Below are 21236 nucleotides of genomic sequence, written 5' to 3' on the forward strand. Positions count from 1 at the left end.
TTTTTAGATTCGGCAAGAAGGTTTGGTTTGACAAATGACAAGACATTTTGTCCTTATAAGAATTGTAAAAATAATAGGTGGGAAAATTTAGATACCATAAAGTTTCACTTGTATGGTTCTGGATTTTTTAAAATCCTATACGATATGGACTTTACATGGTGAGAAAAAATCAATACCAGAGTCTCGACGATAAAAACGTCGTAAACGACGTGCATCACCAACTGTGGAACCACCGGTGTGTATGGGTTGTTACGAGATAGTGTCAAGCAAGATTTTTATAGTTTCAATGATATGAGGGGTGGTAGTAGTTCGAATGATGCCGAAGAATCTCCAAATTTTGATGTTTCTCAATTCTACACCGATGCTAATAAGTCGATAGCTCCTATTTATCCCGGTAACAAAAATTACACAAAACTCTCTTTTACTACGAGATTATTGCATTTCAAAGAATTATATCATTGTAGTGAGAAATCTTTTAATTTATTGCTTGATATTATTGGTGATGTGTTGCCACAAGGTCATAAGCAACCGGTTTCTTATTATGCAATAAAGAAAATGGTGAAAAAAATGAAATTGGGATATGAAAAAATTGATGTGTGCGAGAATAATTGTATGTTGTTTTTATAATAACAACGAAAAAAAATTATTTGTGACATTTGTAAAGAGGATCGTTACAAAGATGTCTTGGGGAAAAATGGGATAAAATACCGAAGAAGGTCTTAAGACATTTTCCGTTTATTCCTCGTTTATAACGGTTATACATGTCGGAGCATACGGCTAAACATATGACTTGGCACCAAAATAGAGAAGTGAAAGTGGGAGAACTAACTCACCCCTGAGATGATAGAAAAATTTTGATAAGCGATACCCATCTTTTGCTAAGGAATTTTGTAATGTTCGACTTGGATTATCGAGTGATGGTTTCAATCCATTTAGAAATTCCAGAAATAATGTGTATACATTGTGGCCGTTTGTAGTGGTCGTCTATAATCTACCTCCTTCTATGTGTATGAAAAGACCGTTCATGTTAATGAAACTACTAATTCCCGGTCCGGATAATCCAAAAAAAAAATTCTCAATGTGTTTCTAAGGCCCCTTATGAATGAATTATTTATTTTGTGGCAAAGCGGAGTTGAAACTTATGATCAACATTTGAAGAAAAATTTTATCATGAAGGCGGCACTTATGTAGATAATTAGTGATTTTCCTGCTTTAGGTATGCTTAGTGGATGGTCAACAAAAGGGAAGATGGGATGTCTTGTTTGTGATGGAAATGTTCAAGGTTTCCAACTCAAGAATTCCGGAAAATGTTGTTTTTATGGAACATATTAAATTTTTTTGGATAAAAATGATCCTTTGCGGAAGAAGAATAAAAATTATGCTACAACAGAGCTTGAGGTATCTGATGGTCGTACTAAGGGTGAGACTTTACTTGATTCTTTATTACAAATAGATTTCGCTCCACCCGTAAATACTTTTCATAAATTCAAGCCTAGGGGTTATGGGGTAGATCATCATTGGACCCACTTTTCAATGTTTTGGGAACTACCGTATTGGGCATCTCATGATCTACGACATTGTATTGATGTCATGCATATTGAGAAGAATGTGTTTGAGAATTTATTTTACACAATTGTAAATGATCGAGTCAAGACTAAAGATTAAAATAAATCAAGGGCGGATTGTAAACATCTAGGGGTACGGCGTGATTTGTGGATTGATGAAAATGGGAAAATGCCCAAAGCATCGTATACAATTACTAGAACTCAACTTCGACTTTTATGTAATTGGATCTCTAAATCTAAATTTCCCAATGGTTGTGTCTCGAATATATTCCGTTATATCAAATGGGATTTTTTAAGAATTACCGGTTTCAAATCGCATGATTGTCATATTTTCATGCAAAAGTTAATGTCAATTGCTTTTCATGAACTTTTGAAATCTTATATTGTGGAAGCTCTCACCTCCCTCTCAAATATTTTTCTTAATATTTGCTCTTCCGTTTTACTACGCGAAGATTTGGATATCTTGGAAAAACGTGCGGTAAGGACAATGTGTTTGCTCGAAACTGTCTTTCCACCGGCTTTGTTTGACATTATGGAACACTTACTTGTACACTTGATTGAAGAATGTAAACTTGGAGGACTGGTTCCTTTTGAGTGATTGTTGAAGCATATGAAAGATAAGGTTGGAAATAGAGCATGAGTGGAAGGTTCAATTATGGAGAGATATGTTGATGAAGAAATGATCAATTTTTCTTCATTTTACTTTCGCTCTTCCATAAACACAGTTCATAATACTGTACGTCGTAATGAAGTTATGGTTGGAGCACAAGAAATAAATGTCTTAGAAGTTTTTTAATATCCTCTTCAAACTATTGTAAAGCACGTTGTTGGGCATTTAATGGAAGTGATTTCAAGACTGCGGAGTATTATGTGCTACTTAACATGTCGGAAGTTCAACCATACATTCGGTAATTTTATACCTGTGTCTTGTGAATTATGTGCTACTATATATATCGTGTCATAAATAATTTTATTATTACTCTTGGATTTCAGGGAATTTGATACTTACATACGTGCGAATAATCCATAAATATCAAATGAAAGTTTAGAGTTGCTTCAAAAACCCGAATTTAAGCCTTTGTTCAGAAAAGGTACTTTCATTAATCGTCTGTTATATGGTGCATTTGATATAAAAAATCTAATAAATGAAATATTTTTATTTTGTATAGGTTGAGAATGATGTCAACTATGACCTTTTCAAATATTTGATTAATGAACCGGTATGCGAAGTTTTCTCTTTTCAAGGTTGTGTAGTTAATGGATATAAGTTTAAATTAATCTCATATGTTTTTATAGTTAAACAATAAAATCATATGTTCAATGCCTACCAGTATTGGTAGGAAATGACCAAAAACAAAGAAAAACGTGCATTTTCGTGTTTTTTGTTGATCGTTTGTCACATTTTTGTTGGACAAACTCTAAAGACATAAAGATGTATTGATTTTAGTAGTGAAATTCCAAAGGTTAGTTGATTATAGTTATATTCTCGTGTTTCTCTTATATTTAGATAAATTATAATTGTTACGAAAACAAAAATAATAAATATCGAAATCTTTTGATAAAATATAATTTTAAAAGTGAAAAGTCATTTTATACCGAAAGGAAACTAGGAAAATTTTTGGAAAAGAAAATATTTATAATCAATAAAATCCTTTAGAAAATGAAGCAGCGAAAATGTTCGAAGTTCGAGTTAGGTTTTATACTCATAATTTATGGCTTGTTTAGGGTGATACATTTAATATTTTTTTTGCAGTGATCCAACCGTACGGATGATTAAACATATTGATTCTAGATATGTACGTTAAATTTTGGATTTTTTAAAATTAATCTCATATGTTTTTATAACTAATCTATAAAATCAAATGTTCAATGCCTACCAGTATTGGTAGGAAATGACCAAAAACAAAGAAAAACGTGTATTTTCGTGTTTTTTTTTATCGTTTGTCACATTTTTGTTGAAAAAACTCTAAAGACATAAAGATGTATTGATTTTAGTAGTGAAATTCAAAAACTTAGTTGATTATAGTTACATTCTCGTGTTTCTCTTACATTTATATAAATTATAATTATTACGAATACAAAATTAATAAATATCAAAATCCTTTGATAAAATATAATTTTAAAAGTGGAAAGTCATTTTATAGCGTAAGGAAACTAGGAAAAAAAATTGGAAAAGAAAATATTTATAATCAATAATATCCTTTTGAAAATGAAGCAGCGAAAATGTTCGAAGTTTGAGTTAGGTTTTATACTCAGAATTTATGGCTTGTTTAGGGTTATACATTTAACATTTTTTTTCTCGCAGTAATCTAACCGTACGGATGATTAAACATATTGATCTTAGATATGTACGTAAAATTTTGGATTTTTTAAAATTAATCTCATATGTTTTTATAACTAATCTATAACATCAAATGTTCAATGCCTACGAGTATTGGTAGGAAAAGGGGATACACTCAAATTAATATTTAAAATAATTTTATAAGAAACTCATTTAATAGTTAATTTTAATAATTAATTGATTTGAATATATATTATTTTTGCAAATTTGTTTCAAACATTCAGTTGGCTTAGTGGTTGGTACCTTGTTTCTTCTTCTGCAGGGGAGGTGTTCGATTCCCCCCTTTGTACTTTTTATTTCAATGAATTGCAGAAATATTTCCGCCATCTAAAGGGTCAAATCCGTAGGGAGTCTTATAGGACCAGAATCGGGCATCTTAAGGCTTTGATCAAGCGAACAGTGGATGAAGAAAAGGAACGAGCGTATGCAAATTCCAAGAAGTTTAACAAGTCACTGCTGGAAGTTAAACCTAGCTATTTCAATGATCAGATATGGGAAGGGATGGTTCGTTTCTGCGAGTCGGAGCAACACCAGCTCAAATATGAAAAGGGTAAAGCAAATCGGCAGTTGGTGACTACTTTGCACAGTGCTAGTGCAAGATCATTTCAGCAAGTGGAAAAGGTAACATTCACTACACCAATGTCCTAAAATAATGTCTCAATTTATCATTATGTCCATTTTCTTTCAATAATTATAAATATGTCCTATAATTAGTTTTTAACTCGCATTTAACTCATATGATTAAAATTAAATTATAAAAATAAATATATATTTGTTATGTATGACTTGAATGCCCCTAATAGAGAGATTTCAAGTTATTTAAATATATTACTTAAAATTATCTTAGCCAATTCTTTACTACTTATCTTACGTGTTTTTTGACAAGATATAACTGATTATATCTTCGGAACTTAGGAGATAATAACTTTTAAATCATTAATTCTTATTGTCTTTTTATTATTTCATTTAATATTCTCAACTGATTTGATAATAATAGTCCAAAAAAACTTCATAGCCTCGGTCTGCAACACATGTTGCTAATTAGAGCTCAGCGTTCCCATGTGTAGGGTATCTAATTGTTGAATGATGGTGGTCCTATTTTTATTCTTCTTCTCCAATAATATTGTGTGAAAAACTGATGCCCAACTTGCACCCATATTTATTAAATAATTATTAGAAACATATTAATATTACATAAAAAATAAAATATACAAAATATCTGATTTTTGTTAGTCATTAATTTACAGTTTGGAAGTCCATTGTATCGGCATGTAATTTAAAGGAGAGCGGGGTCGGTTCGACTTAGTATTGAGATAAAATGGGACGTGAGTCATATAATTTTGATTAATCAAGAATTACAATCTAATCATTTTTACTTGTTCGGTTATTTCGATTGTTTGATTAAATCTTTTTATCATCTTTTACGGGTTTGGGTTATGTTTCGAATTTTGTGTTCAATAAGCCAGGGTTTACCCAGGTTTTTGTGCTGCTTCTCATTCTGACCTAAAAGCACATTTTCTCAGTTTACTTTAGGATCTATTGACTGTAGCTATATATTCATATTCTTGTACTTGCAGTTGCAGAAACATATCACGTTTTATTTTTTTACTTATAAGTTCTGTACCAGGAATTTGATTTGATGAGTACTTTTCACTTCTTCTGACTGTCAGTATTATGTAAGATTCACTTTTTTATATTGGTTACTTGGAACTCTTGAACACATCTTCATCACTACCTTCTATTGGATTATGTGTCTTTCAATATTATTTTCTGCAGTTTTTTATGTTTCTTTCTTTATTGATTTTATTGAGTTGTACTCTGTTTGTTCTTCTTTCAAACTCAAGTTTTCTCAATTTCTAACTTAACAAGCTGCACATTATTGTTAGTTCTTGAATATTTAATTTATGTATCATTTTATGTCAACATGTAGTTTTGTGTCTTCCTTATAATATACCAGTTTACTGTGTTTCTGAAGTTAACTATGGTTAATCTAAAAATACAAGAAATTTTAAATATGGGATATATTTGTAAATATAATTTTAAATGGGACATATTTGTAAATCAGTTTTTAAAATGGGATATATTAGTAAAAAAACCCTAATATTAATTATGTTTATACACATCTATTTGTTAGACTTTAACTGAGGAAAAGAATGGCGTTGTTCCAACTCGCCTTGAAGTGTGGGACAAAACATACACTCGCAAGGAAAATGATGCAGATGGAAGACCAATTTATACAACTGAGGCTGCTATGCGGTATGAATTAAATCTAAACATGTAATTAAACTTCTATATACATGATATAATATATATGGACTTGCAAAACAATGCAACTTATACTAATTAATCCATATAAATTTTACAGTTGAACTATGCAAAGATTCTGCAAGAAAATAATTTTGATCCAACAACCGAGAATGCAATGGAGCCTTTTCAGTGGTGGTTGATGGCCACGGTCCCTGATGGTGAAAAGCCAAAAAATAACCGGCTTGTTGGCTTTCCGAGAATTCCGGCCCACCAGCTGATCAAAGACTTGTCAATCCAATACGATGAAGAAGCGGGGAACGAGGCTGAAACTTCAGCTGCAGGTGCTGCTCGTAACATAAGTAACATCCCGAGCAAGATTTTTTCGAACGTGGTTGGTGGAGTTATTGACATTCTGTAGACCAATCCCTCCACCCATTAGCGGAAACTTAATGAAGAAGAAGTGGAAAATCTTGCTCGAGCTGCCCTTGATCTTAGCGATCCTGTCAAACGGATTGAGTTAACTCAATTTATTTTCAAATGAAGTGTGACGGCCTCAACCCCGGGGTCAGGAGTTGACGTCACCAACAACAACAACAAACATAATATAATCCACTTCAATGAAAAAATATAAATACAACCCCTTTACCAAGATCTTTTCCAGGTTTAAGTATGACTTAGGTTACAATTATTACAAAACCAACTTATCACAAACAATCTTGACGCAACCAACCTAATAAAGCAACTCAACAGACAGTCTTTGGTCTGACACAACTACCTCAGAGGAGCCTGGCACGGGAGGAACTGGAACTCTGCCCTGACTACGACGAAAGAATCTCCTAATCATTTGCAATACATATATACAAAATATTCTGCATGGGCGAGTAATGGGCGGATAAACATAACACATGGCGGCAAGAACAGTAACACAACAAATCTCACCACCCACTCGACTGATACACACACATACACGAACGCACACATGCACTATAAACGTGCACACACACGCACTACAAACGCACACACACAACATCACCCAGGACACCTCACCGGAAAGAAGTCGACGGCGGCCGGCAAAAGAGGGAAAAATAGGCGGCATCGGAAACTTACCAAAACCGAAGGAGAAAGGAGAGGAGGGAGAGGGATTAAGACAAAATCAGGGGGAATAAGAAAGAAAGAATCGATAGGGAGGAGATTACAGAGAAGAGAATGAGAGATTGTGTGACAGGAGGAGAAGAAATTGGGGATAAGATGCAGGGGTTAGGATAAGGATCGAAATGTTTATCTAATTTAGTTACTCCGAAAAAATCCAAATTCACACCGAAATAAATCAATTTTACGAATAATTTACGGGTAAAAATAACCCGGAAATTTACCAGAACAACTGAAAAATTCTCGGAATAAACAAGAGTTAATAAAATAAAAAAATTTAAATTTTTAAATCATTTTTAGAACGCACACTAGACCCACATTTTACAATTTCAACGAACCAACTTGCAATGAATTAAATCCAAAAAAAATCCGAAATAATTTTAAAATTCTCGAAATATTCCCAACAAAATAAAATATGAGTTTCATAATTTTTGAAACTTTTCTGGATTTAATATCGAATTTAACAATAAATATACCAAATAAATCATATAGGGATAATAAATTAATAAAATAAATTTCCATTATTTCTAAAAATCTCTAAAAATACATATTGATATTATAAAACACTCAAAATAATTTTTGAAATAATTTCTAATTTTATAAAAAAATAAAACTATAATTAAATCACTAATAATTATTCAATTTAATCCACAAAACACGATAGTGACAAGTAAAATCACTTACTATAAAGTAATACAACACATATAATCCTTAATGACTACAGTACATAGTTGACAACAGTAATACATTTTAATTTACTAATTTATTCAATAATTATACATTTAAATAATGCGAAAATATACGAGTCGTTATATGAAGTGCTCCATCTCGTGAAAGAGCTCGTGAAAGATATGTTCAAGAGGTATCAGGAAAAGGAAAAAGAGGTAAAGCTCTTGTCTTTTATGCGTATTACTAATTTAAAGTTTTCTGGAAATAAATAAAGTAGCTTACTATAAAAAATATTTTGATTTTTAATTTTATATCCGAATGAAGATCCCTTGTTTATAATATGGTGTGGGGACCGACTTATAAGATGGTGTGAGGACCGACTAATAAGCTAGCTTCACTTGTACATACCTTAAACTGATTCAAGACATTCTAATCATTTCACTTGTACAATACAAAATCCAATTGTTAAAGCATAACCTTCCCTTATTTTTATTTCTTCTTGTTAAATCTTTTACTTGTGAATTGTAATTCTCTTTCAGAAATTTACGATTATCAAGAGTTAATGAAAATGCAATACTAAAAAGTTTCCTGAGTGCAGTCTTTACCACTTGTTTACTCTGAACATAGACATAGTACCTTCTATATGTATAAAAAGTTCAGTAAGTTGCTCAGGAAAAGAATATTGTTAGCACTAACAAACCACACATTCTGGTCATTTTAGATCTCGCTCATGTTTTACTAACAAACCTGATACCGTCTTGTTGTACATGTGATTGTTTCAAAGCTACTATTATAATGGCATCTTGCTAAGTATGGATGGTTCTATTTATCTGCTTCCCTTGATCTTTTTACATATCTATAAAAATATTCAATTATGTTCATTCTAATTTAATTTCATAAATGACATATTTATTTAGTCTCATATTCGAATAAGTTGTTTCATGATGCGAATTCTTCCTAAATGGTTATTCAAAGGCATCAGTGGTATCAGATCACTATAGGTATATGTCTTCATGTACCAAATATTAAAAAAATACAGTCGTAGGTAGTGTGAGCTTATGAATGTGTACTCAGAATTTTAATTGGCACTGTACGGGTCTTGTCTTTCTGTGTTAGTTATAAAGGAAAAGTTTTATGTTATCTTTCAGGGATCAATATCAGTCATCATGTCTATATTCTAGACTCTTTTTTGTTTCATATATACAGGTAATGGACTTTTCTAATGAGGAAGCTGATGTGACGGACATATCCGAAAGATGAAGGCGATGTTGAGGCTGACGGTACAGAAGGAGGAAGGTTTGAAGGTGAAGACGAAGGGAGGTCTGAAGGGGAAGATGGCGAAGATGAAGGCAGTTCTGAAGGCTCCGATTGTGAGGATGAATGAACTTTGCTGCTGTGTAACACTTTCTTATTTGATCAAGTATCTGCAAAACTTTTAGACTTGAATTGCTTTTGGTTGTGGATGTTTCTGAATTTTATGATTTTATGTTAGCATTATGGTGAATTTGGACTAGGTATAGTTGTCGGAAACTTAGTTTTATGTTAGATGTTTGGTGATTTTTGCACTACTTGTTGGGAGAAAATTTAGAAGTGTCCGACAACTATGTCCGGAAATGATACTTGTTTGGTTATTGTTAGGATTATGTTGTGAACTTGAAGATAAGCTAAATAAAACACCTTAGTAGATTTAACTTAGTATTTTTGTAGCTCTCGATGGATGTTCTAATATAGTCCCAAAGAATGATCTTTATATTCCCGACGGATGACAACTGAACATCCATCGAGAGTGTAGCTTATGTAACAATAAGTATTGCAGAACATTTCTGCAAACAACAATGTTTTTAGTCTAGTAGATTATGTAGGATTCACTAAGTCATGTTGACTACTAGATTGATATATAGAATAGGTTGGCTAATTGTAAATATGAGATGTCTTGTAATTCTGTATAAGTGAAATGGAGTCAAGTGACAGAAAGGCTTCCAACGGATGATCTACAAAGATTACCGACGGATAATCAACAAGGCTCCCGACGGATGATTAATATAGTCCCGACGGATGATCATAATTCAAAAATAGCAGTTGACAGTGACATCACAGTCATATGCGTCGGGTCTTTGCAAATGGAATGCGGCAGCCTAATTACATGTTTTAGAGAAAAAAGAAGCATTACCATTTCCATGTAATTATGAAGATATTCAAAGATGCTGGAATAGAGTAGTGAAACAGCATGGATTTAGACTAGATGTAGTTTGTCTTATTATCTTGTCTTACTGTCATGTAACTTGGTAATATGTAAACCAAGTGTAGCAAGTAGAACTAATAACTGAGTAAGCATAATTTTTCAGAGAGATAGATAAAGCTATATATGTTAAGAATTTCTCTGTAAGTTTGTAAGTTTACTTATAAGCAGCTGTGTGTTATTCAAGCTTCACAGAGTTCTCATACTAATATATATCTTTGGTGGATAAGTTCAAATCCACCAGAAAGTTTTAAAGCTTTGTGTTTTATTACTTTATGTTTGATTTCAATTCAAGTTTCATTCCGCAGTTCTTGCAAAATAAAACACTATTATATATATTAAGTAAGAACAGTCTTAAAAATAAAAAAGAGCCAGAATTACATTCAACCCCCCTTCTGTAATTCTTGTTGCATTGTTTGGAAATAACAATTGGTATCATAGCAAGCTCATGAAGTACAAAGAGTGTAAAGATCACAACAATCAACAAGATGAACAAAAAGGATGTTGGAGTAAAGATTCCATTTCTGGACAAAGACAACTATCACCAATGGAAGGTGAATATGCACCTACATCTTCTCTCTCAAGATGAAGCTTATGTGGACTACATTGAAAAATGTCCTCATGTCCCTATGAGAGCTGCTACAGGGAATGAACCATCAGTTCCAAAGCCGAGGCATGAATGATCTGATCCAGACATTGAACAAGTCAGGAAAGATAAGAAGGCCATGAACATACTGTTTAATGGTGTTGATGGTGATATGTTTGATAACATCATAAACTGTAAAACATCTAAAGAGGTTTGGGACACAATTCAAATTATCTGTGATGGTACTGAGCACGTCAGGGAGAACAAGATGCAACTCTTAATTCAACAATATGTGCATTTTCACTGTGAAGAAAGTGAATCACTCACTGATATATTTAGTAGATTTCAAAAGCTACTGAATGCTCTCAAGTTGCATGGAAGGGTCTACCAAACAAAAGACTCAAACCTTACATTCCTTAGATCTCTTCCAAAGGAATGGAAGCCCATGACAGTCTCTTAAAGAAACTCTCAAGATTACAAGGGATTCACCTTGGAAAGACTGTATGGAATATTAAAGATCTATGAGCTTGAAATAGAGCAAGATGAAAGGATGGAGAAAGGAAGGAAAAAAGGAAGGAAGAAAGGAGGATCCATTGCACTTGTTGCTGAGCAAGAGAAGGAAAAGGAGATGAAGGTTGAAGCTGTGGAATCTGCATCAAACTAAAGGGTCTGTGAGAGCAAGGGTAAGGGGGTGGTAGCTGAAAATAAAGAACAATTGAGCCAAGATGACATGGATGATATAGATGAGCATCTAGCATTCTTATCCAGAAGATTTACCAAGCTCAAATTCAAGAAGAATTTTGGAGCAGCTAAGCCAAATAGAAATATGGTTGATAAGTCTAAATTCAAGTGTTTCAAATATGGCTTAGCAGGTCATTTTGCTAGTGAGTGTAGAAAGTCTGATTCTAGCAAGAAGAAGTTTGATCCTGTTTATTATAAGCAGAAATACTTTGAGTTGCTCAATCAAAAGGAAAGGGCTTTCATTACACAAGAAAATGACTGGGCTGCAAATGGATTGGATGAGGATGAGGAAACAAACTATGTCAATCTAGCCCTAATGGCCAAATTAGATGAAACAGAGACCGGTTCATCAAACAATCAGGGAAACAGAAAGAATCTTTGGTATTTGGATAGTGGGTGCTCAAGGCACATGACTGGAGAGTCTACCCTGCTCACTAGGTTCAAGGAAAGAGTTGGCCCAAGTATCACTTTTGGAGATGACATCAAGGGTTATACTGTGGGATATTGCTTGATTTCAAAGGATAATGTCATCATTGAAGAGGTTGCTCTTGTGGATGGACTCAATCATAATTTGTTGAGTATCAGCCAGCTTTGTGATAAGGGCAACTCAGTCACTTTCAATTCTGAAGCCTGTGTTATGACCAACAAGAAGAGCAACAAAGTGGTTCTCACCGGAGTGAGAAAAGAAAATGTGAACCTAGCTGATTTCAACTCATCAAATGCAAGATCAGTAACTTGTCTTCTCAGTAAAGCAAGTCAAGATGAAAGTTGGCTATGGCACAAGAAGCTGTCCCATCTAAACTTCAAGACCATAAATAAGCTAGTCAAGAAAGATTCGGTTAGAGGTATTCCTCAAGTGGATTTTTCAAAGGATGGATTGTGTGATGCCTGCCAAAAGGGAAAGCATATTAAAGCATCATTCAAGAAGAAGCTTGATTCAACAATTGAAGAACCTTTGTAATTGTTACACATGGATTTGTTTGGACCAGTCAATGTGTTGTCCATCTCTAGAAATCGCCTAGTAATTGTAGATGATTTTTCAAAGTTCTCTTGGATATATTTGCTAAAATCCAAAGATGAAGCTAGTGAAATCATCATCAATCACATAAAACAAGTCAACAATCATCATGACCTCAAAGTAAGAAGAATCAGGAGTGACAATGGAACTGAGTTCAAGAATTCTATGATGAGACTATTTTGTGAAGAGAATGGGATCATGCATGAGTTTTCTGCAGCTAGAACTCCACAACAGAATGGAGTGGTGGAAAGGAAAAACAGATCTCTTATTGAAGCTGCAAGAACAATGCTAGAAGAATCAAAGTTACCAACATATTTCTGGGCTGAAGTTGTAAATACTGCAAGCTATACTCAGAATATTTCTTTGGTTAATCAAGCAAAATGCATGACACCCTACTAATTGTTCAAGAATAGGAAGCCAACTCTAAATTTCTTACATGTCTTTGGCTGTAAATGCTATATCTTAGGGAATCAAACTGATCAACATGGAAAGTTTGATGCCAAAGCAGATGAAGGAATTTTTGTTGGATATGCTGTTGGAAAAGCATATAGAGTCTACAATCTGAGAACCAACATTGTTATGGAATCAGTACATGTTGTGTTTGATGATAAAAAGATTGAAGGACTACAAGATGGAGATTTCCCTGAGAGCCTCAAATTTGATAATGTGGAGATGATTTATGAAGATAGTGATGATGATAGTGATCAAGAACCAATATCCAAGGACAATGCAGAAAAATCTACAACTAATGAAGCACATAATTCAACATCCGTCGAAAGACCTAGTGCATCATCCATCGAGAGACAATCTGCATCATCCGTCGACAGGAAAAGAACATCATCCGTCGACAGGGAAAGATCAACATCCTTTGATCCTTCTATAGGAGTTGGAAGTCAAATAAGATCACAGTCAGAAAGAATCCCATCTTCAAGTCAAATATCCATAAACTCAGGGGAGTTTCGGATCATCAAAACTCTACTAATCATCAATAAAACAACGAGGCCTCTTCATCTAGAGCTAATTTACCACAACAGAGAAAATGGACTAGATATCACCCTTTTGAGCTCATTATTGGTGATGCATATTCTAGAGTTCAAACAAGGAAAGTAACTCAAGAAGAATGTCTGTATAGCAACTTTCTCTCAAAGGAAAAACCTAATAAGGTAGAAGAAGCTCTGTTGGATCATGATTGGGTTTTAGCTATGCAGGAGAAGCTAAACCAATTTGAAAGGAACAAGGTGTGAAAGCTGGTACCCAAGCCTAAAGGAAAGAATCCAATTGACACCAAGTGGGTATTCAGAAACAAGATGGATGAAAATGGCATAGTTGTCAGGAACAAAACTAGATTGGTTGCTAAGGGCTATTGTCAACAAGAAGGAATAGATTTTAATTGAAACTTTTGCTCCTGTTGCAAGACGTGAAGCCATCAGAATTTTCTTCGCCTATGCAGCTCATGCCAATTTCAAAATCTATCAAATGGATGTCAAAAGTGCCTTTCTGAATGGAGATTTGGAGGAGGAAGTCTATGTTAGTCAGCCTCCTGGTTTTGAAGATCCAAATTTTCTAGAATATGTTTACTATCTTTTGAAAGCACTTTATGGATTGAAGCAAGCACCTAGAGCCTGGTATGATACTTTGTCAAAGTTTCTCTTAGAAAATTACTTCACAAGAGGTACTGTTGACAAAACTTTATTCTTTAAAAATGTTAATGGCTCTAGTATACTTGTTCAAATTTATGTAGATGATATTATATTTGGCTCTACAGATGAAATGCTTTGCAAAAAGTTTGCCAAACTGATGCAAAGTAAGTATGAAATGAGCATGATGGGAGAACTAACTTACTTTCTTGGTTTACAAGTTAAGCAAGTTAGTGATGGAATATTCATTAGTCAAACCAAATATATTTATGATCTTTTAAAGAAGTTTGATCTAATGGATTGCACATCTGAAAAACTCCCATTACCACTACAACTAAACTTGAATTAATCACTACTAAAAAGTCTGTGGATATTTCAAGTTATAGAGCCATGGTTGCCTCCCTTCTGTACTTAACAGCTAATAGGCCAGATATAATGTTTGCTACTTGTCTTTATGCTAGATTTCAGGCTGATCCTAGAGAATCTCATTTAGTAGCTATTAAGAGAATTTTCAGATATCTCAAGGGCACACCAAAACTTGGCATTTGGTACCCTAGAGATTCTGGTTTTGATCTAACTGGTTATTCAGATGCAGATTATGCAGGTTGTAAAATTGATAGAAAAAGTGCAACAGGAACCTGTCAATTTCTAGAAAATAAGCTAGTATCATGGTTCAGTAAAAAGCAAAATTCAGTTTCTACTTCTACATCTGAAGCTGAATATATTGTTGCTGGTAGTTGTTGTGCACAGATTTTATTGATGAAAACCCAAATATTGGACTATGGTCTGCAAGTGGACAGAATTCCTATTTTCTATGATAACACAAGTGCAATTTCCATCACTGAAAATCCTGTGCAACATTCAGGAACAAAGCACATAGACATCAAGTACTACTTTATTAGGGAACATGTGATGAATGATACTGTGGAACTTCATTTTGTTCCAAGTGAAAAGCAGCTTGCAGATATCTTTACCAAGCCACTTGATGAATCCACCTTTACTAGGTTGGTAAGTGAGTTGGGTATGCTTAATTATTCTTAAATTATTTCTGATAATTTTGCAAGTTGTAATGCAACCAGAAATTTAATTGATTTCCTGTTTTAGATGAAATTTTGGCTAAGTCAAAATTTACATCTCGACGGATGCTCATATCCATCGAGTTTGATCATCCGTCGAAATAGAATAGCTTGGTAAAAATCAATTACTTTTCTCGATTATTTTAAATCCGATGGATAATTGCTTTATTCTCATCCGTCGAATTGTCTACATCTTAGCCGTTAAAAGTACTGAACATTATCCATCGGATATACTTACAGTCTGTAAGTATACCACGGCGGATAATTGACAGAATTTTTGTAATAACCCCAATTTTTTTGGAATCTTTGAAACACTGATGAATAGTGATTTTGCTGATTATGCTGATTAAGAAAACTTTTCATGCCACACTATGTAGGAGTTCTTTTATTGATATTCTGAGATCTTATTAGTACTCCATATGGTATATAAGTGTATGTAAAGATCGTCAGAATCCAAATTCGAACACTTTGATTCTTTCCGAAAATCCACCAGATACCGAAAGAATTGAGTATAAGATAACATGATTAAAAGGATTTAAATTCAAGGATTATAAGAGAGGACCATAAAAGGAATATGAAATATTGAGAAAGGTTTAGGAAAACCCAAGTAATGAGATCCCGGATATGATCCCTCAAACGATCAACAAGAATGAACAATAAACGAGTCGTAAAATAATTAAACGACTAAGTAATGCAACAGGCAAGGAGGAGGGTCAATTAGTGCAAGATTAATGCACTTAGTTAACATCTTAATATAAGGATTAAGCTAAAAAAGATGCTTCCGCCATAAGGATGAGACAAGTGGTAAGGATTATGTAAGCTTGATGACATCACCATGCTTATGTCACTTTCCACTAATTTAAACAAAAAAACTAGTCAAGTAAATATCCTAAAATCATTTCATTCCCACCACAAGTTCAAGTCAACACAAGCTCTCATCTTCCTCCCCCATTTCCATTGCTCTCGGCCAAAACAGAACCAGCACATTAAAACTGCTGTATCTCCTTCATTTCTCACTCAAATATTGTGTTCTATAGCTCGTTGGAAAGGTATTGAGATGGCCTATAACTCTTGTTCACAAGTCTCATCCAAATAATCTTAGTAAGAGCCTCATTTTTACAGTTCTTTAAATCGGACTTTTAGAAACTTCAAAGCCTAACTTTGTGTTCTTGATTTCTTTGGAAAGTTCAAGCTTGTAGGAGGCTCCCTAAGGCTTCCTAGCAACTTAAAACCTCCCAAGGAAGGTATAAACTTCAAACCCTATCCTTTACTTTGATTATTAGTGATTTTGATGGTTGGTTTTCTAAATGAGAAGCATGACCTTTGATTATTAGTAGTTTGATTTGGATTTGGAGTGATTTGGTGAATGAATCTTGTTAAAGTTATTAAACTTGATTGTGGTTGGTTGAGATGAAGAATCCGAAGAATAAGGACTGGTATAGTATTATTTAGTTGAGGTTTTGATGTGTTAATGATTGTGGGTTGTTTGGTGAGGTTTTGGTGTAGTGAGAAATTTGGAAAACTCGTAAATATAGCCGTCGTAATGCCCATTTTTATTCAACTGATTTTTCTTAGTGTTCAGGACAGAAAACTCAATAAACAATCTGTAACATTTCCATTTTTAGCTAGAGCGTGTCGTAAGCTTCGTTTTGATATGTGGATCACTTGTTTCCGATGTACGGTTTAGGAGAAACGACCGTTTTAAGTAACGTCATTTCGCGAACGAACCATTACCCCTCGCCTTACTTTGAAACCTTGGTTAAGGCCCTTAAATGACTAATTGGAGTATGAAACAATTATGTAAAGTGGATTAAGCAGTTGGTAGGATACTCGCAAAAGAATCGCCTTAAAATTCTTAATGGTTAATTTATTAAAAATGGTGGAGCCAAGGGTACTCGAATGACTTATGTGATTCGTTAAGCGTAGAAGTGACCATAAGCAAACGTTAGGGTTCAATTGGTTAAAGTATAGTTTCTTAAGTGACCATGGTTTAATTCTAACTTATGTTGTTGTTCATAGGTTATCGGACCCACTCTAAGCTTAAGTCTAACCGGGAACACTCAGGCAAGTTTTCTACCCGTTATATTGTTGTTGTGATGTAAATATATGTATATGCATTATCTTGTGATAAGTGCATGATTGTTATTAGCAAATTTTGTGATATATTGGAGCATGTTGATATGGTATATATGCATGTCTCTTTCGTAATCTTGATATCTAATTGTTGATTCGATTGTTCATAAGTTGCATAATACCTATGCTAGAGATAAGCAGTAGTTGCGTATACCCTTAGTATAGGGGACCCAAAGGTGAACATATTGTTAAACCGGGAGTCGATATTTCCGAGTATAATATATATATATATACATATATATATTTATATATATATATGTAAATATATTTTTCAAAACTATTAATCGAATAAGGTTTATTCGATAACTTTATTTTATTTAATGAATATTATTTTGAATATTCATTCGAGGACTCATGACTCCGTTTATTATATTTAATGAATATTATTTTGAATATTCATTCGAGGACTTATGACTCCGTTTATTTTATTTAATGAATATTATTTTGAATATTCATTCGAGGACTTATGACTCCGTTTATTTTAGTTAATGAATATTATTTTGAATATTCATTCGAGGACCTATGACTCCGCTTATTCATTAAGTAATATTCTTTATTTTATTAAAGAATAATGTTCGATAATCAAACTTATTTTCGATTATTCAAATAAAGATCGTACTTTCGTATAAGTATGTTAGGAATATATGTGCATTAGTTTGATGATATGTTTAACAAAACACTTAAGTAGAAATTTAGTGTCAGTAGCCTCAACGGATAAGACCACTTTGGCTATCCGTTGATGGTGTAGCTTTACTTAGAAATAAGTCTAGTATTGTAGCATATTTCAGTCTCTGTATTTAAAATGTAATTCTTAGAAGTTGAGAGAAACTATGAGTCATGTTGACTACTAGATGATATGCAGATAGGAAGGCCAATTGTAAATATTTCATGCCTTGCAATTTTGTATAAATGAAGTGGTATCAACGGATGACTTAAAGACCTTCAACGGATGAGAAGCTAAGCTTCAACGGATGTCTCTAAAGCTTCAACGGATAACATCCTTCAACGGATGAGAGCATCAACGGATAAATGCATCAACGGATGAAAGCTTCAACGGATAACATCCTTCAACGGATGAAGTCATCAACGGATGAAAGCTTCAACGGATGTTCTGCTAATTAGCCGTTGATAAGTGGTAGTTGTACCTACAGACAGAGGCACATGGGTTGACAGAGAAAACTGAGATGTGGTAGCCGAATTTCAGGATCAACAGAAAAAGCAGCCGTTCTTCTTTAGTACAAAGATGCAATAGTCAACAAAGTACTGGAGTGAACAGGAAAAGAAGCAAGTGAAGAACTTATTTTACTATTGTAATTTTATATTGTTTTTCACTTGTACACTTGGTAATATATAAACCAAGAAGAAGCTAGTAATTAGAGTGAGATTTTCCAGAGCTGTTAAGAAATATCTTGAGAGAAAATTCATCTAGTTTGTACTAGGATGCAGCTGTGATCAACATTGTTGAACACAGATTTTCTAATATACCATCTCTGGTGGAACAACAAATCCACCAGAAAAGTTTTTAAAGTTTGTTGTGTTCTTTACATTTTGTGTTTGAATATATATCTGTCTGCATTAGCTCAAAGCAATTCATACACTTGTTCATCTAGAACACACTGCTTTAATAAACTTCTCAAAACCTGAAAAAGTTTTGAGATTTACATTCAACCCCCCTTCTGTAAATCTCATTGTTAGTCCTCTAGGAATAACAATTGGTATCAGAGCAGGCTCTTGACATACAAAGAGTTTAAAGATCTTGGAATCTAACAAAGATGAGTAAGAAGGATATTGGAGTAAAGATCCCAGTTCTTGACAAAGACAGTTATCACCACTGGAAGGTGAAAATGCACCTTCATCTACTCTCCCAAGATGAAGGTTATGTAAACTGCATTGAGAATGGTCCTCACATTCCCCACAAAGTAGCCACAGTTGCTACGGCCACAATTGCTGTTGGTCAATCCATTCCAAAACCTAGAGCAGAATGGACAATGGAAGACACAGAAGAAGTCCACAAGGATAAGAAGGCTATGAACATTTTGTTTAATGGTCTTGACAAGGATATGTTTGATAATGTGATAAATTGTTCAACTGCCAAAGAGGTTTGGGACACAGTTCAGTTGCTGTGTGAAGGTACAGAACAAGTAAAAGAGAACAAAATGCAGCTTCTCATTCAACAGTATGAGTACTTTCATTTTGAAGAGAATGAATCTTTAAATGACACATTTAATAGATTCCAAAAGCTGTTGAATGGACTGAAGCTGTATGGTAGAGTGTACCAGGTGAAGGATTCAAATCTTAAATTTTTGAGATCCTTACCAAAGGAATGGAAACCCATGACTGTTTCCTTAAGAAACTCTCAGGATTATAAGGACTTTACTCTTGAAAGATTATATGGAATCTTGAAGACTTATGAACTAGAGTTGGAACAGGATGAGGTATTGGAGAGGGGGAGAAAGAAAGGAGGTTCAGTTGCATTGGTAGCTGAAAATGAGAAAGAATGCAGAAAAGAAACTGTGAGATCTACATCAAGCTCCAAAGATGGTGTAAAAAATCCAGAATCAGACAAGGGTAAAGAGCAAGTTGCTGAAAATGAAGACAACTCCAGTCAAGATGACTCTGATGGTATTGATGAGCATCTTGCATTTCTGTCCAGGAGATTTGCAAAGATGAAGTTCAGGAAAAACACTAGAGCCACTAAACCCTATAAGAACATGGTGGACAAATCCAAGTTCAAGTGTTTTAATTGTGGTATAAGTGGACACTTTGCAAGTGAGTGCAGAAAGCCAACCTCTGAAAAGAAGAAATTTGAACAAGTAGATTACAAAAAGAAATATTTTGATCTACTCAAACAGAAGGAAAGGGCTTTCATTACTCAAGAAAAGGACTGGGCAGCTGATGGAGATGAAGAGGATGAAGATGTGGATTATGTCAACCTTGCTCTCATGGCTGATTCTGAAGAAAACGAAGTTAGTTCATCAAGCAATCAGGTAATCACTACTGATTTAACACAGCTTACTAAAGAAGAGTGCAATGATGCTTTCAATGACATGTCTACTGAATTGTATCATTTGCGTGTGTCTCTTAAATCTCTTGCTAAAGAAAATAGTAGGATCAAAGAGAACAATCTGTTTTTAAGTAATAGAAATACTGTGTTAGAAAATAAGTTGATTGACCTAGAGAAAACCAAATTGCATTGTATATCTGTTGAAAATGAACTAGCTGAATCTGTTAAGAAAGTAGAAATACTTTCCAATCAATTAGAGAAAGAGCAAGAGGTGATTAAAGCCTGGAAAACATCTAGGGATGTAAGTGCTCAAATTGCCAAAGTCCAAGGAATTGAATCATTCTGTGAAACTGCCTGGGATAAAAATAAAAAGAAACTGGAATTAATTGATGGACTGTCAACGGATGTGGAATCAACGGATGATGAAAGTTATCCGTTGAAGGAAGAAAAGGAACATCCGTTGAAGGTTCCTCAATTAAAACAGGCAGATGTTTCTAAAAGAGAAAATCTAAAGAAACTCAACAAAAAGTTTGGTTCAACTTCAAAGAACTTTGTCAAAGAAGAAGCAAGCACATCCAAAGATGTCAGAAAGGTGAATGTAGGGCACATGACCTTAGAACAGTTAAACAATAGGCTCAAGATGGTTGAGGATAAAAAGGAATCCAAAAGGAAATCCAACAGAAATGGGAAGGTAGGAGTTAACAAACATAACAATTACACACCTGACAAGTATGCTCCTAGAAAAAGCTGTGTGCATTGTAGTAGTGTTAATCATCTATCTGCTAATTGTAAATCTATTAAGAAATCTCCCATAACTGTACCCTCTTCCAT

This window comes from Apium graveolens, chromosome 5, assembly GCF_009905375.1.
Source record: "Apium graveolens cultivar Ventura chromosome 5, ASM990537v1, whole genome shotgun sequence".
In the NCBI taxonomy this organism is placed as follows: domain Eukaryota; kingdom Viridiplantae; phylum Streptophyta; class Magnoliopsida; order Apiales; family Apiaceae; genus Apium; species Apium graveolens.